The sequence below is a fragment of the Manis javanica genome, chromosome 2 (genome assembly GCF_040802235.1).
Source record: "Manis javanica isolate MJ-LG chromosome 2, MJ_LKY, whole genome shotgun sequence".
Lineage (NCBI taxonomy): Eukaryota > Metazoa > Chordata > Mammalia > Pholidota > Manidae > Manis > Manis javanica.
In genome coordinates, this window is record NC_133157.1 from 82,226,194 (window position 1) to 82,242,271 (window position 16,078).

Sequence of the window (16,078 nt, forward strand, 5' to 3'; positions counted from 1 at the left end):
AACATTAATATTGAAAGCAAATACAGCTCCATAAATCAGTAGTTGTCAAATGAGGACCTAAGAAAAAACATAATAATTTGAAAATTAAAGCACTTGGAGAGATTCACTAAAACAAGACATCTTCATATTTGAATAAACCTTGAGTTATCCATTGTACTTGGACAAGGCATTTAAAACAAGAAGGTCATTTAGAGGCAAGGTCTTTCATTTTATACCTAAGAATGATGGGATTGAATTATTTGCACAAGAATACGTCAGTTTGAGTTCTGCTTCCAAACACAGTTGAGTAACTGGTACTGGACTAATCCTCTATTAGTAAACAAACAAAGAAATGGAAAAATACATAAAATAAGGGTTTCACAAGCATTACAAAACCTTGGTTCTTGATAGAAGGGAAACAAGAAAGTCCCACAATCATCCAAGTCTCCACTGGGAGACTGTTAACCAACTAGAGGAAGAGAACGGCAGCTGGGCCAGAGATAGCAGTCCTGCTGGGCTCGGGAGGTAGAGACCAGAGCATGATGCACATGAAGTGGCTGAAATCTTTAGGGAAGGGTGCTGTGAAGAGGTACCTGTGCAGAGTCACCGAAGTCCATGTAGGAGTCTCCTGTGGGACTGTGCCTGAGGGTCGGATTGTACACCAACAGGGAAAGCTTCCTGAGTGTTATGAGTTAGCAGGTCTCCCATGAAGCTGATGGTGGGATGAAGAAGATACTAGAAGTTGAGTTGTGCCAAGATACAACACCAGAGCCCTTGTCCTGCCAGACTACAGAGATAACGTGGTATACCTCATTAGCAAATCTGGCATCCAACTGATATGTCAGACAGGCTGCCTTAGAAGTAAGGACCACATTCTATAGAAAGACCTACTCTAGACCTACTCTGAACATGAACAAACTTAAAGCCACACCCTAACAAACTGCACAGGGCTCAGCTTAGAGACGGAGCCCCACTAAATTGAAGAGGCTTGAGAAAACATTTGGACTTTCCACAGATTCACACTAACAAAGTTTAAAACTAACACAAATTTGAGATGATGGGGCATTAATTGAACAATTTTGGGAAACAAAAGTCAAACTTTCCAGTGGAAGACAGCAGAATCCCAGATCTCAGCAGTGTATTATCTATAGTTTTCAATATTAAATAAAAATCCCTAGATATGAAGACATAAGAGCAAGGGTAGGCTTGAGACTTTTCAGGCTTGATCCACCCAGTAGCATTGGATGCACGTAGAAAGTCCTAAAATCGCTGTGATTATGTACACCTGGAGAACAGGTAGGCTCGTAACTAACATCCCCCAAACAACCAGGAGGAGCCAAGATGGAGACAAATACCAAAAGAAGGCTATTTTCCTAAGAATGGCAAAGAGAAATTCATACAGAAACCCATACATTTCCATTCTGAGTAATTGAAGGCCTGGGAAATTTGCCCCTTTGACTGGGATTACTTGTTCTGAGTAGCCATCTTCAAGCGGTTACCAATAATAAATTAACTGGACTAATCTAATCACATGAACCTTTAAAAGCAGAGTTTTCTCCAGCTGGTAGCAGAAGGGTAAATCAGATTTAAAGTACAAACCATGTGCAAGCCCTAGTAAAGAGTCGGTTACCTTGAAAGAGAAGAGGTAGTGGTCCTTTTCCTTTGCCCATGAAATCACATTGAGTTCGCTGTTGGATTGGAGAGGGAGCAAAGTAGGGGCATGTTCAGGGCCCTGTGTGGCATCTGAATCAATCACTGGCAGGCCCAGTTAGCATCAACTGCTCTGACTGTTATGCAGGGCAAGCTGGTCTGGGCAAAAGAGAAACCCTTAGTACCTCATCACTGGAGCTGTAATATTAGAGCCAGTTTCTATCCCTAAGGAATGTCAGACCTTTTGTAAGTCACATATGCCCTTGTTAAACTTCAATTCTTTACTGGTTATAATAAAAGGAATATACTAAGTTATCTCTAACATCCATTTTAGCTTTAGGAATGTACATGCAATTTGGGGGCCCATTTGGCTCTCTGAAGCACATTTTTGCCAATTTATCTCATTTTCTATCGTTCACTTTCAAAATTAGTATCTTCAGATTTAAGGCTCCAGTCAAGCAAGCACTAAGGCCTTGAGGAAAAACCTGAACCCTGCCTAGTGGGGGACACATTTAAGCAGACTCACTCCATTTTTTCTTTATCATCACCCAAAGAATTAGAATGTCTCCAAATAACATAGCTGTTGTCAATGTTTCCAAAAAATGCCTGGAATATAGTGGAGTGGATATTTAATAAGGTGCTTGAATTGCAAGTTGTGTTATTATTTGAGTTTTCAGTAAGATTTAAACTTCAAAAATACCCACATTCATTTGGCCCAAGGAAACATTCTGGTCAATGAACATCAAGATTTTTTTTTCTTTTCTTCTCATAATTGTGTAAGAAACGCCTTTGTCTTGGGAAGGCTGAAAGCATAATGGATAGAGATTGTTTTCTTGCATGATTAAGTCCATTTCTGTACTGCTGTGAATTCGTAAGCAACCATGTCATCAAGATCCGAAGACAGGTTATACGTTACCCAGGTGAGGCCTTCAAGTTGCCACAGTGCGTAGTCTTATTAGTGATTTTGTTTTGTTTTTTGTTTTTTCCTGTTAGTAGCATTGAGCTTAATTCTACAACTATTCCATATGAGAAACTCTCACTGAAGTCAATGGGCATCTCAGAATAAGTTTGATTACACTATTTTCTCCATTGAGCAAATGAATGAAATTTGGCTTTTATTAATTTGGAATTTCTCAATTAAGATCTCAAATTCCCAAGCAATTATTAAATATGTTTCTAGTGGTGCTAATTTTTGTACTCAAAAGTGCATTGAAAAGAGATTTTCCCCACCTGTAGAATGTAGCTTTCTTCCTGATATGAGAAAGAAAAAAAATTTTCTGAAATGTTAATTGGAACTAAATTCTTAGAAAAGAAAAATGAATAAAATGACATTACTGCTTCAGTTTCACATTAGTAAAATATAAAACACTATACGCCTACAAAAATTGTTCTGTTTCAGATGAAGCTTGCAATTTTATCTTTCAGGTTTGGTTTGAAAAGCTAAGACATCTGTTTATCCAGAGCATACAGAATAATTCTCATGTCTCCATATCTCCGAAGACTTCAAAGGCTTTCATTCTGGTTCAAATCCTTTGAAGAGGCAGTAATCAAAGACAAAAATTATAAGAGGAACATTTTTGTTTCCCAATAAATGAAAAAAACAACATTCACCCTCCTTGGATTTCAGGCACCAGCATAAAACTTCAAAATTGGAGATTTGCCACTTGAATCAAAAGTTGATGTGGATAAATAGAGGCAAAAAAGAAAACTAAGAGAACATTTTTGCTACTTCATATCATTGTATAGATTTAAATTCAATATGTAAATAATTTAAAAAATAACATGGTGAGCAACATCAAACAGCATATACTAGCACAATGTGACAGACTGCATCTGGCTGGTGTGTGAGTTCAGATAAAAAATTAATTTCAGGACTAAGTTTTCAATTTTAGTGTGTTTTGCAGATTGAGCAGACTAAAGTGAGAATCCTGAGGGTGATAACAGAGTGAACTGATCACACAAGTAAAGCAAGAACACTCCTGATAAAGCTGTGCATAGGGGACAGAGGTAACTGAGGTACTAGCAGTCTTTACCCCCCTTCATTGGCTTCAGAATATGTAATTTGACTTTGAGCCCACATGAGTCCATGAATTAAGGGGATACATAACTCATTATATCATCCTCTTTTCAAAGAGAACAATATAAAGATAATATCTGTTGCCCCTTTGACCCTGTTTAGTTAAGAGTAAAGCTTTTCTGCATTAACAAAATTGAAAGTAGATCTTCAGGATAGAGGGCTGGTGTGGAAGCTGCACATTGGGATGAAGTGGTAGCTGTCTTGCATCAAAGAGAAGAGAGGGACTTCACTTTTCCTACCTGAAGCCTGGTAAGAACAATTCGAGTACAACTAGGTCTCTTCCCAATACTGCCACCTTCTCCAACAAAGAGGAAATGGAGTTTCATATTATATTGAAGAGTCAAAAATGACCTTTGGGGCAAAAGATTAAAGACGGTGGCATGAGAGGAGAGACAGAGGCTTCCTCCTGAAACCATATACAATTAGAAAATATAGTTGGTGCAACTAATCCTGAAAGAGCAACAGGAAAGAGGATGGCACCAGACTGCACACACCTGGAGAAAAGAGCAGACCTCACAGAATAGGGTAACATACCAAAGCTGTGGCCCAGTGGGACCCAAGCCCCTCCCCCACCCCAGCTCACCGGCAAGAGGAAGAGAAACAGAACAGGGAGGGAGTGGACGGCCTGGGACTGCTGAATACCTAGCTCCAGAGATCTGCTCTGGGAGCGCAAACCTACATTTCATGGTGCTTTCATGATACTCACATGATTACGGGGTTGGAAAGCTAATACAGGCAGAATTCCTGGAGAGACTTAGATTCCAGCCGCTTGTGGAAAGCAGGGATCCATATCTGGCTGCTCTGGGACAAAAGCTTATACCTGTGTGCTCCGCCCACTGGTTCAGGCAGTGGAGAGAGGCATAGCAGCCAGGAAGCAGGAAACAGCTCTTTCCTCCCAGCAGGCACCAATACCGCTCCCCTGCAACCCCCAACATTGCTTCAGGGGCTGAGCAGCTCCAGAGTAGAGCTTCTGGACACTAGAGGGCGCCATATACAAATATGAAACGCCAAAGGAATCTGGTCCAGAGTAAAATTAATATAACTCCGGAGAAAGATTTAAATGACATGGACCTTCTGACTCTTCCTGAATGGGAGTTCAAAATAAAAATCAACATCCTAATGGAGGTACGGAAAGATATCCAAGAACTCAGGAATGAATTCAGGCCGGAGACCCAATCGTTGAAGAGCACGCTGGAGGGTATTAAAAGCAGGTTGGGGAAGTGGAGCCAAGATGGCAGAGTGAGGAGAGCAGCAGCAATCTCCTCCCAAAACCATATATATTTTTGAAAATTCAACAAATACAACTATCCCTAAAAGAGAGACTAGAAGATACAGGACAACAGCCAGGCTACATATACACCTGCAAGAACCCAGCGCCTTGTGAAGGGGGTAAGATACAAGCCGCAGCCTGGCAGGACCCGAGCGCCCCTCACCCCAGCTCCCAGCGGGAGGAGAAGAGTCGGAGCGGGGAGGAAGAGGGAGCCCAGGACTGCTAAACACACAGCCCTAGCCATCCACACTGGATCGCAAACACACAGTGCGCGGGGTGCTGGATACTAGGGAAACGGGACAGTAAAAACTGCAAGTGGGTCCCCACAGCCAGTGCCCCACGGACAAAAAAAAGCGAGTGCTTTTTGAAAGACTTGAAGGGACAGGGACCCAAGAGCTGGACAGAAACGTCCCGGGACACTTAGCCCAGCAGCTGGGAATCCCGGGGAACTATGGGCGCACTAACCCCCTGGGCAGGAGCACAGCTGGGAGGCCCGTCACGGAGATAAACAGCCTCCTGCCTGTTTCCCCTCCGATGCGGCTCCGCCGTAGTGGAGCAGAAGCCTGAGGCTGGCTACGCCCACAGCAGCAGGACAGATTCTTTCACAGTGGCAGGGCAAGAATTAGAAAGCCCTTCTGTGTGCAGCTGCCCAGCACAAGCCACTAGGGGTCACTCTTTTCCAGGAGAGGAAGGCCACAAACCAGCAAGAAGGGACGTTCTTCCAGCCGACACATGTACCAGCTTCTTGCAACTACCTCTATTGCCATGAAAAGAGCAGAAGAATGTGATACAGAACAGACTAACCCAGACAACCACCCCTGAGAAGGAATCTGGGGAGATAGACCTAACCAATCTCCCTGAAAAACAATTCAAAATAAAGGTCATAACCATGCTGATGGAGCTGAAGAGAAATATGCAAGAGCTAAGGGATGACGTCTGGAAGGAGATTACAGAAATGAAACAATCTCTGGAAGGATTTATAAGTAGAATGGATAAGATGCAAGAGGCCATTGATGGATTAGAAACCAGAGAACAGGAATGCATAGAAGCTGACGCAGAGAGAAATAAAAGGATCTCCAGGAATTAATAAATATAAAGAGAACTGTGTGACCAATCCAAACGGAACAATATTTCCATTATAGGGGTACCAGAAGAAGAGAGAGAAGAAAGGATAGAAAGTGTATTTGAAGAAATAATTGCTGAAAACTTCCCCAAACTGGGGGAGGAAATAATCGTTCAGACCACGGAAGTACACAGAACTCCTAACAGAAGGTACCCAAGGAGGACAACACATAATAATTAAAATAAAAATATCAAGGACAAGGACAGAGTTTTAAAGGCAGCAAGAGAGAGGAAAAAGATCACCTATAAAGGAAAACCCACCAGGTTATCATCAGATTTCTCAACAGAAACCTTACAGGCCAGAAGAGAATGGCATGATTATCTTTAATGCAATGAAACAGAAGGGTCTTGAACCAAGAATACTGTACCCAGCACAATTGTCATTTAAATAAGAAGGAGGGAATAAACAACTCCCAGACAAGCAACAGTTGAGGGAATTTGCCTCCCACAAACCACCTGCACAAGGTATTTTAGAGGGACTGCTCCAGATGGGAGCACTCCTAAGGCTAAACAGAAGTCACCAGAGAAAATAAAATCACACCAAAGAAAGCAGACCAACCAAATACTAACTAAAGGCAAGAAATAAAATCAACCCCCCACAAAAGCACTTAAAAGAAACACAACAGAGCACAGCATAAAACAACCAACATATAAAGAATGGAGGAGGAGTAAGAAGGGAGAGAAATAAAGAATCACCAGACAGTGTCTATAATAGCTCAATAAACAAGTTAAGTTAGGCAGTAAGATACTAAAGAAGCTAACCTTGAACTTTTGGTAACCACGAATCTAAAGCCTGAAATGGCAATAAGTACATATCTTTCAATAATCACCCTAAATGTAAATGGACTGAACGCACCAATCAAAAGACACAGAGTAACAGAATGGATAAAAAAGCAAGACCTATCTATATGCTGCTTAAAAGAGACCCACCTCAAACCCAAAGATATGCACAGACTAAAAGTCAAGGGATGGAAAAAGATATTCCATGCAAACAACAGGGAGAAAAAAGCAGGTGTTGCAGTACTAGTATCAGACAAAATAGACTTCAAAACAAAGAAAGTAACAAGAGATAAAGAAGGACATTACATAATGATAAAGGGCTCAATCCAAGAAGAGGATATAACCATTATAAATATATATATGCAGCCAACACAGGAGCACCAGCATATGTGAACCAAATACTAACAGAACTAAAGGAGGAAAAAGAATGCAATGCATTCATTTTAGGAAACTTCAACACACCACTCACTCCAAAGGATAGATCCATGAGACAGAAAATAAGTAAGGACACAGAGGCACTGAACAACACACTAGAACAGATGGACCTAACAAACATCTATAGAACTCTACATTCAAAAGCAACAGGATACACATTCTTCTCAAGTGCACACGGAACATTCTCCAGAATAGACCACATACTAGGTCACAAAAAAAGCCTCAGTAAATTCCAAAAGATTGAAATCCTACCAACCAACTTTTCAGACCACAAAGGTATAAAACTAGAAATAAATTGTACAAAGAAAGCAAAAAGGCTCACAAACACATGGAGGCTTAACAACATGTTCCTAAATAATCAATGGATCAACAAACAAATTAAAATGGAGATCCAGCAATATATGGAAACAAAAGACAACAACACAAAGCCCCAAATTCTGTGGGACGCAGCAAAAGCAGTCCTAAGAGGAAAGTATATAGCAATCCAGGCATATTTAAAGAAGGAAGAACAATCCCAAATGAATAGTCTACTGTCACAATTATCGAAATTGGAAAAAGAAGAACAAATGAGGCCTAAAATCAGCAGAAGGAGGGACATAATAAAGATCAGAGAAGAAATAAATAAAATTGAGAAGAATAAAACAATAGAAAAAATCAATGAAACCAAGAGCTGGTTCTTTGAGAAAAGAAACCAAATAGATAAGCCTCTAGCCAGACTTATTAAGAGAAAAAGAGAATCAACACACATCAACAGAATCAGAAATGAGAACGGAAAAATCACGGCGGACCCCATAGAAATACAAAGAATTATTAAAGAATACTATGAAGGGGCGGAGCCAAGATGGCGGCGTGAGTAGAGCAGTGGAAATCTCCTCCCAAAAACACATAGAGCTATGAAAATATAACAAAGAAAAATCTTCCTAAAATAGAGACCACAGGACACAGGACAACATCCAGACCACATCCACACCTGCAAGAACCCAGCGCCTTGTGAAGGGGGTAAGATACAAGCCCCAGCCCGGCGGGACCCGAGCGCCCCTCCCCCCGGCTCCCGGCGGGTGGAGAGAAACCGGAGCGGTTTTTTTTTTTTTTTTTTTTTTTTTGGCGAGCGCTTTTTGGAAGCCTTAGAGGGACGGGCCCCCGTTGCTGGGGAGGCAGGGTGGCGACCCGGTGAGGAGGTGCCTGGGAACGGCGCCGGAGGACAAAGAATATCCCGCATTTCTCCCTGCGAGACCTGGGGGCGGGTGCCTGAGACCGGTGCCTGAGGACGGAGGAGGTCGCGCGTTTTTCCCCTTTTTTTTTTTCTCTTTTTGGCGAGCGCTTTTTGGAAGCCTTGAAGGGACGGGGACCCCAGTGCTAGGGAGGCACGGTGGCGGGACTGGTGAGCGGGTGGCTGGGACCGGCGCCTGAGGACAAAGAATATCCCCCGTTTTTCCCTGCGGGACCGGTGGGCGGGTGCCTGAGACCGGCACTTGAGGACAGAGGAAATCGCGCGTTTTTCCCCTTTTTTTTTTCTCTTTTCTGCGAGTGCTTTTTGGAAGCCTAAAAGGGACAGAGACCCCGGTGCTAGGGAGGCAGGGCGGCGGGACGGGTGAGCGGGTGCCTGGGACTGGCACCTGAGGACAAAGAATATCCCGCATTTTTCCCTGTGGGACCGGTGGGTGGGTGCCTGAGACCAGCACCTGAGGACGGAAGAAATCGCGCGTTTTTCCCCTTTTTTTTCTCTCTTTTTGCCGAGTGCTTTTTGGAAGCCTTGAAGGGACAGGGACCCCGGTGCTGGGGAGGCAGGGCGGCGGGACTGGTGAGCGGGTGCGTGGGACCAGTGCCTGAGGACAAAGAATATTGAGCGTTCCTTCCCTGCGGGACCGGTGGGTGGGTGCTTTTTGGAAGCCTTGAAAGGACAGGGACCCTGGTGCTAGGGAGACAGGGCAGCAGGACCAGTGAGCGGGTGCCTGGGACCGGCACCTGAGGACAAAAAAAAAAAAAAAAAAAAAATCGCTTGTTTTTTCCTTTTTTTTTTCTCTTTCTTTCTGTTCCCTCTCTCATTGTTGCTGTTGTTGTTTTGGTTTGGAGAGTGCTTTTTGGAAATCTTAAAGGGGCAGGACAGGTCACTTAGACCAGAAGCAGGGAATCTGGGGATCTCTGGGCACTCTAACCCCCTGGGCAGCAGGGAGCACAGAGGCCCCTTACGGAGATAAATAGTCTCCTGGCTGCTCCCCCTCCAACGGGGCTCCACCATTTTGGAGGAACAGCCCCAGCCAGGCCAAGCCCACAGCAACAGCGGAGATAAACCCCAAAGCAACTGGGCAGGAAGCAGAAGCCCTGTCTGCGCACAGCTGCCCAGCACAAGCCACTAGAGGTCGCTATTCTCCCAGGAAAAGGCTACAAACCAACAAGAAGGGAAGCTCTTCCAGCGGTCACTTGTACCAGCTCTGCAAACTATCTCTATCACCATGAAAAGGCAAAACTACAGGCAGACAAAGATCACAGAGACAACACCTGAGAAGGAGACAGACCTAACTAGTCCTCCTGAAAAAGAATTCAAAATAAAAATCATGAACATGCTGACAGAGATGCAGAAAAAAATGCAAGAGCAATGGGATGAGATGCAGAGAAAAATGCAAGAGCAGTGGGATGAGATGCAGAGAAAAATGCAAGAGCAGTGGGATGAAGTCCGGAAGGAGATCACAGATGTCAGGAAAGAGATCACAGAAGTGAAACAATCCCTGGAAGGATTTATAAGCAGAATGGATAAGATGCAAGAGGCCATTGAAGGAATAGAAGCCAGAGAACAGGAACGTATAGAAGCTGACATAGAGAGAGATAAAAGGATCTCCAGGAATGAAACAACACTAAGAGAAATATGTGACCAATACAAAAGGAAAAACATTCGTATTATAGGGATACCAGAAGAGGAAGAAAGAGGAAAAGGGATAGAAAGTGTCTTTGAAGAAATAATTGCTGAAAACTTCCCCAAACTGGGGGAGGAAATAATCGAACAGACCATGGAATTATACAGAACCCCCAACAGAAAGGATCCAAGGAGGACAACACCAAGACACATAATAATTAAAATGGCAAGGATCAAGGACAAGGAAAGAGTTTTAAAGGCAGCTAGAGAGAAAAAGGTCACCTATAAAGGAAAACCAATCAGGCTAACATCAGACTTCTCAACAGAAACCCTACAGGCCAGAAGAGAATGGCATGATATACTTAATGCAATGAAACAGAAGGGCCTTGAACCAAGGATACTGTATCCAGCACGACTATCATTTAAATATGATGGTGGGATCAAACAATTCCCAGACAAGCAAAAGCTGAGGGAATTTGCTTCCCACAAACCACCTCTACAGGGCATCCTACAGGGACTGCTCTAGATGGGAGCACCCCTAAAAAGAGCACAGAACAAAACACACAACATATGAAGAATGGAGGAGGAGGAATAAGAAGGGAGAGAAGAAAAGACTCTCCAGACAGTGTATATAACAGCTCAATAAGCGAGCTAAGTTAGGCAGTAAGATACTAAAGAAGCTAACCTTGAACCTTTGGTAACCACGAATCTAAAGCCTGCAATGGCAATAAGTACATATCTTTCAATAGTCACCCTAAATGTAAATGGACTTAATGCACCAATCAAAAGACATAGAGTAATAGAATGGATAAAAAAGCAAGACCCATCTATATGCTGCTTACAAGAAACTCACCTTAAACCCAAAGATAAGCATAGACTAAAAGTCAAGGGATGGAAAAACATATTTCAGGCAAACAACAGTGAGAAGAAAGCAGGGGTTGCAGTACTAATATCAGACAAAATAGACTTCAAAACAAAGAAAGTAACAAGAGATAAAGAAGGCCACTACATAATGATAAAGGGCTTAGTCCAACAAGAGGATATAACCATTCTAAATATATATGCACCCAATACAGGAGCACCAGCATATGTGAAGCAAATACTAACAGAACTAAAGAGGGAAATAGACTGCAATGCATTCATTGTAGGAGACTTCAACACACCACTCACCCCAAAGGATAGATCCACCGGGCAGAAAATAAGTAAAGACACACAGGCACTGAACAACACACTAGAACAGATGGACCTAATAGACATCTATAGAACTTTACATCCAAAAGCAACAGGATATACATTCTTCTCAAGTGCACATGGAACATTCTCCAGAATAGACCACATACTAGCTCACAAAAAGAGCCTCAGTAAATTCCACAATATTGAAATTCTACCAACCAATTTTTCAGACCACAAAGGTATGAAAGTAGAAATAAATTCTACAAAGAAAACAAAAAGGCTCACAAACACATGGAGGCTTAACAACATGCTACTAAATAATCAATGGATCAATGAACAAATCAAAATAGAGATCAAGGAATATATAGAAACAAATGACAACAACAACACTAAGCCCCAACTTCTGTGGGATGCAGCGAAAGCAGTCTTAAGAGGAAAGTATATAGCAATCCAGGCACACTTGAAGAAGGAAGAACAATCCCAAATGAATAGTCTAACATCACAATTATTAAAACTGGAAAAAGAAGAACAAATGAGGCCTAAAGTCAGCAGAAGGAGGGACATAATAAAGATCAGAGAAGAAATAAACAAAATTGAGAAGAATAAAACAATAGCAAAAATCAACGAAACCAAGAGCTGGTTCTTTGAGAAAATGAACAAAATAGATAAGCCTCTAGCCCAACTTATTAAGAGAAAAAGAGAGTCAACACAAATCAACATAATCAGAAATGAGAATGGAAAAATCACGACAGACTCCACAGAAATACAAAGAATTATTAAAGACTACTATGAAAACCTATATGCCAACAAGCTGGAAAACCTAGAAGAAATGGACAACTTCCTAGAAAAATACAACCTCCCAAGACTGACCAAGGAAGAAACACAAAAGTTAAACAAACCAATTACGAGCAAAGAAATTGAAACAGTAATCAAAAAACTACCCAAGAACAAAACCCCGGGGCCGGACGGATTTACCTCGGAATTTTATCAGACACACAGAGAAGACATAATACCCATTCTCCTTAAAGTGTTCCACAAAATAGAAGAAGAGGGAATACTCCCAAACTCATTCTATGAAGCCAACATCACCCTAATACCAAAACCAGGAAAAGACCCCACCAAAAAAGAAAATTACAGACCAATATCCCTGATGAATGTAGATGCAAAAATACTCAATAAAATATTAGCAAACAGAATTCAACAGTATATCAAAAGGATCATACACCATGACCAAGTGGGGTTCATCCCAGGGATGCAAGGATGGTACAACATTCGAAAATCCATCAACATCATCCACCACATCAACAAAAAGAAAGACAAAAACCACATGATCATCTCCATAGATGCTGAAAAAGCATTTGACAAAATTCAACATCCATTCATGATAAAAACTCTCAGCAAAATGGGAATAGAGGGCAAGTACCTCAACATAATAAAGGCCATATATGATAAACCCACAGCCAGCATTATACTGAACAGCGAGAAGCTGAAAGCATTTCCACTGAGATCGGGAACCAGACAGGGATGCCCACTCTCCCCACTGTTATTTAACATAGTACTGGAGGTCCTAGCCACGGCAATCAGACAAAACAAAGAAATACAAGGAATCCAGATTGGTAAAGAAGAAGTTAAACTGTCACTATTTGCAGATGATATGATACTGTACATAAAAAACCCTAAAGACTCCACTCCAAAACTACTAGAACTAATATCGGAATACAGCAAAGTTGCAGGATACAAAATTAACACACAGAAATCTGTAGCTTTCCTATACACTAACAACGAATCAATAGAAAGAGAAATCAGGAAAACAATTCCATTCACCGTTGCATCAAAAAGAATAAAATACCTAGGAATAAACCTAACCAAAGAAGTGAAAGACTTATACTCTGAAAACTACAAGTCACTCTTAAGAGAAATTAAAGGGGACACTAATAAATGGAAACTCATCCCATGCTCATGGCTAGGAAGAATTAATATCGTAAAAATGGCCATCCTGCCGAAAGCAATATACAAATTTGATGCAATCCCTCTCAAATTACCAGCAACATTCTTCAGTGAATTGGAACAAATAATTCAAAAATTCATATGGAAACACCAAAGACCCCGAATAGCCAAAGCAATCCTGAAAAAGAAGAATAAAGTAGGGGGGATCTCACTCCCCAACTTCAAGCTCTACTACAAAGCCATAGTAATCAAGACAATTTGGTACTGGCACAAGAACAGAGCCACAGACCAGTGGAACAGATTAGAGACCCCAGAAATTAACCCAAACATATATGGTCAATTAATATTTGATAAAGGAGCCATGGACATACAATGGCAAAATGACAGTCTCTTCAACAGATGGTGCTGGCAAAACTGGACAGCTACATGTAGGAGAATGAAACTGGACCATTGTCTAACCCCATATACAAAGGTAAACTCAAAATGGATCAAAGACCTGAATGTAAGTCACGAAACCATTAAACTCTTGGAAAAAAACATAGGCAAAAACCTCTTAGACATAAACATGAGTGATCTCTTCTTGAACATATCTCCCCGGGCAAGGAAAACAACAGCAAAAATGAGCAAGTGGGACTACATTAAGCTGAAAAGCTTCTGTACAGCGAAAGACACCATCAATAGAACAAAAAGGAACCCTACAGTATGGGAGAATATATTTGAAAATGACAGATCTGATAAAGGCTTGACGTCCAGAATATATAAAGAGCTCACACGCCTCAACAAACAAAAAACAAATAACCCAATTAAAAAACGGGCAGAGGAACTGAACAGACAGTTCTCCAAAAAAGAAATACAGATGGCCAAGAGACACATGAAAAGATGCTCCACATCGCTAATTATCAGAGAAATGAAAATTAAAACTACAATGAGGTATCACCTCACACCAGTAAGGATAGCTGCCATCCAAAAGACAAACAACAACAAATGTTGGCGAGGCTGTGGAGAAAAGGGAACCCTCCTACACTGCTGGTGGGAATGTAAATTAGTTCAACCATTGTGGAAAGCAGTATGGAGGTGCATCAAAATGCTCAAAACAGACCTACCATTTGACCCAGGAATTCCACTCCTAGGAATTTACCCTAAGAACGCAGCAATCAAGTTTGAGAAAGACAGATGCACTCCTATGTTTATCGCAGCACTATTTACAATAGCCAAGAATTGGAAGCAACCTAAATGTCCATCTGTAGATGAATGGATAAAGAAGATGTGGTACATATACACAATGGAATACTACTCAGCCATAAGAAGTGGAAAAATCCAACCATTTGCAGCAACATGGATGGAGCTGGAGAGTATTATGCTCAGTGAAATAAGCCAAGCGGAGAAAGAGAAATACCAAATGATTTCACTCATCTGAGGAGTATAGGAACAAAGGAAAAACTGAAGGAACAAAACAGCAGCAGAATTACAGAACCCAAAAATGGACTAACAGGTACCAAAGGGAAAGGAACTGGGGAGGATGGGTGGGCAGGTAGGGATAAGGGGGGGGAAGAAGAAGGGGGGTATTAAGATTAGCATGCATGGGGGGGAGGGAGAAAGGGGAGGGTGGGCTGCACAACACAGAGAGGACAAGTAGTGACTCTACCACATTTTGCTAAGCTGATGGACAGTAACCGTAATGTGGTTGTTAGGGGGGACCTGATATAGGGGAGAGCATAGTAAACATAGTATTCTTCAGGTAAGTGTAGATTAAAAATTAAAAAAAAAAAAAAAAAAAAAGAAAGAAAAGGGGGATTACTCCTTAACAGGATAAAACTATTGGTAAATCAAAGATCAACGCATGCTTTAAATATCCTTAATGTTGATCACTTAAAGGGTGTCAGATGATCAGCTATGGAGGTACTCTTTTCTGATAATATTCCTTTCTCTTAATTAAAAAAAAAAAAAAAAAAAAAAAAGCAGTTACTGTGTGCTGACCTCCAATGAGTTCTGCACAGTGGTATAGAGGGCATGTCAAAGTGTGGGCAAAGGGTCTGTTTGTTTCTATGCAGAAGATCAAGGCCTAGCTTGGATACCCAGAAGATGAACTAAGATACGATATGAGGAGGAGCTTCCGGCATCAGCACTCTCTGGAGGACTCGTGCCGGGGGATGATCATCAAAAAGCCTACACAGGGATCCGGACGATGCTGCGGTTGTGGCTGCATCCAGCCCACCGTCTCCTGGATTTGCCATAAGAATGAGGAGGGAGATGTCTAGGCTGGCATGTGTATACAGTGAGACAACGAATTTGACCGGATCTGTACTGTTGGAACTCAACCAGGAGTTGGGAGGAGTGCAAGTTGTAGCACCCCAAAATCTCATGACTATAGACTATCTATGGTTAAAAGAACATATGGGATGTGAACAGATCCCAGAAATGGGCTGCTTTAATTTGTCTGATGGTTCAAGTACAGTTGGAAAATATCCATCATATCATAGATAAATTTTCCCAAATGCCTAGGGTGCCTAAATGGTTTTCTTGGCTTCACTGGAGATGGCTGGTAATTATAGATTTGCTTTGTTTATGTCACCGTATTCCTATTATGTTAATATGTGTGTGCAAATTAGTTAGTAGTTTAAAACCTATACATACTTAAGGTACTATACAAGAAGATATGTCAAAGAAATAATCAATCCTCCCAAGTTCCTTCATATGCTACATCTATAGCTTTTCTTCTTCCTTCCTAATTACAAACCTTAAATAGAATTCGTGCCTCATATCGAATTTACCGAGTATCATAATTCCTCCAGGT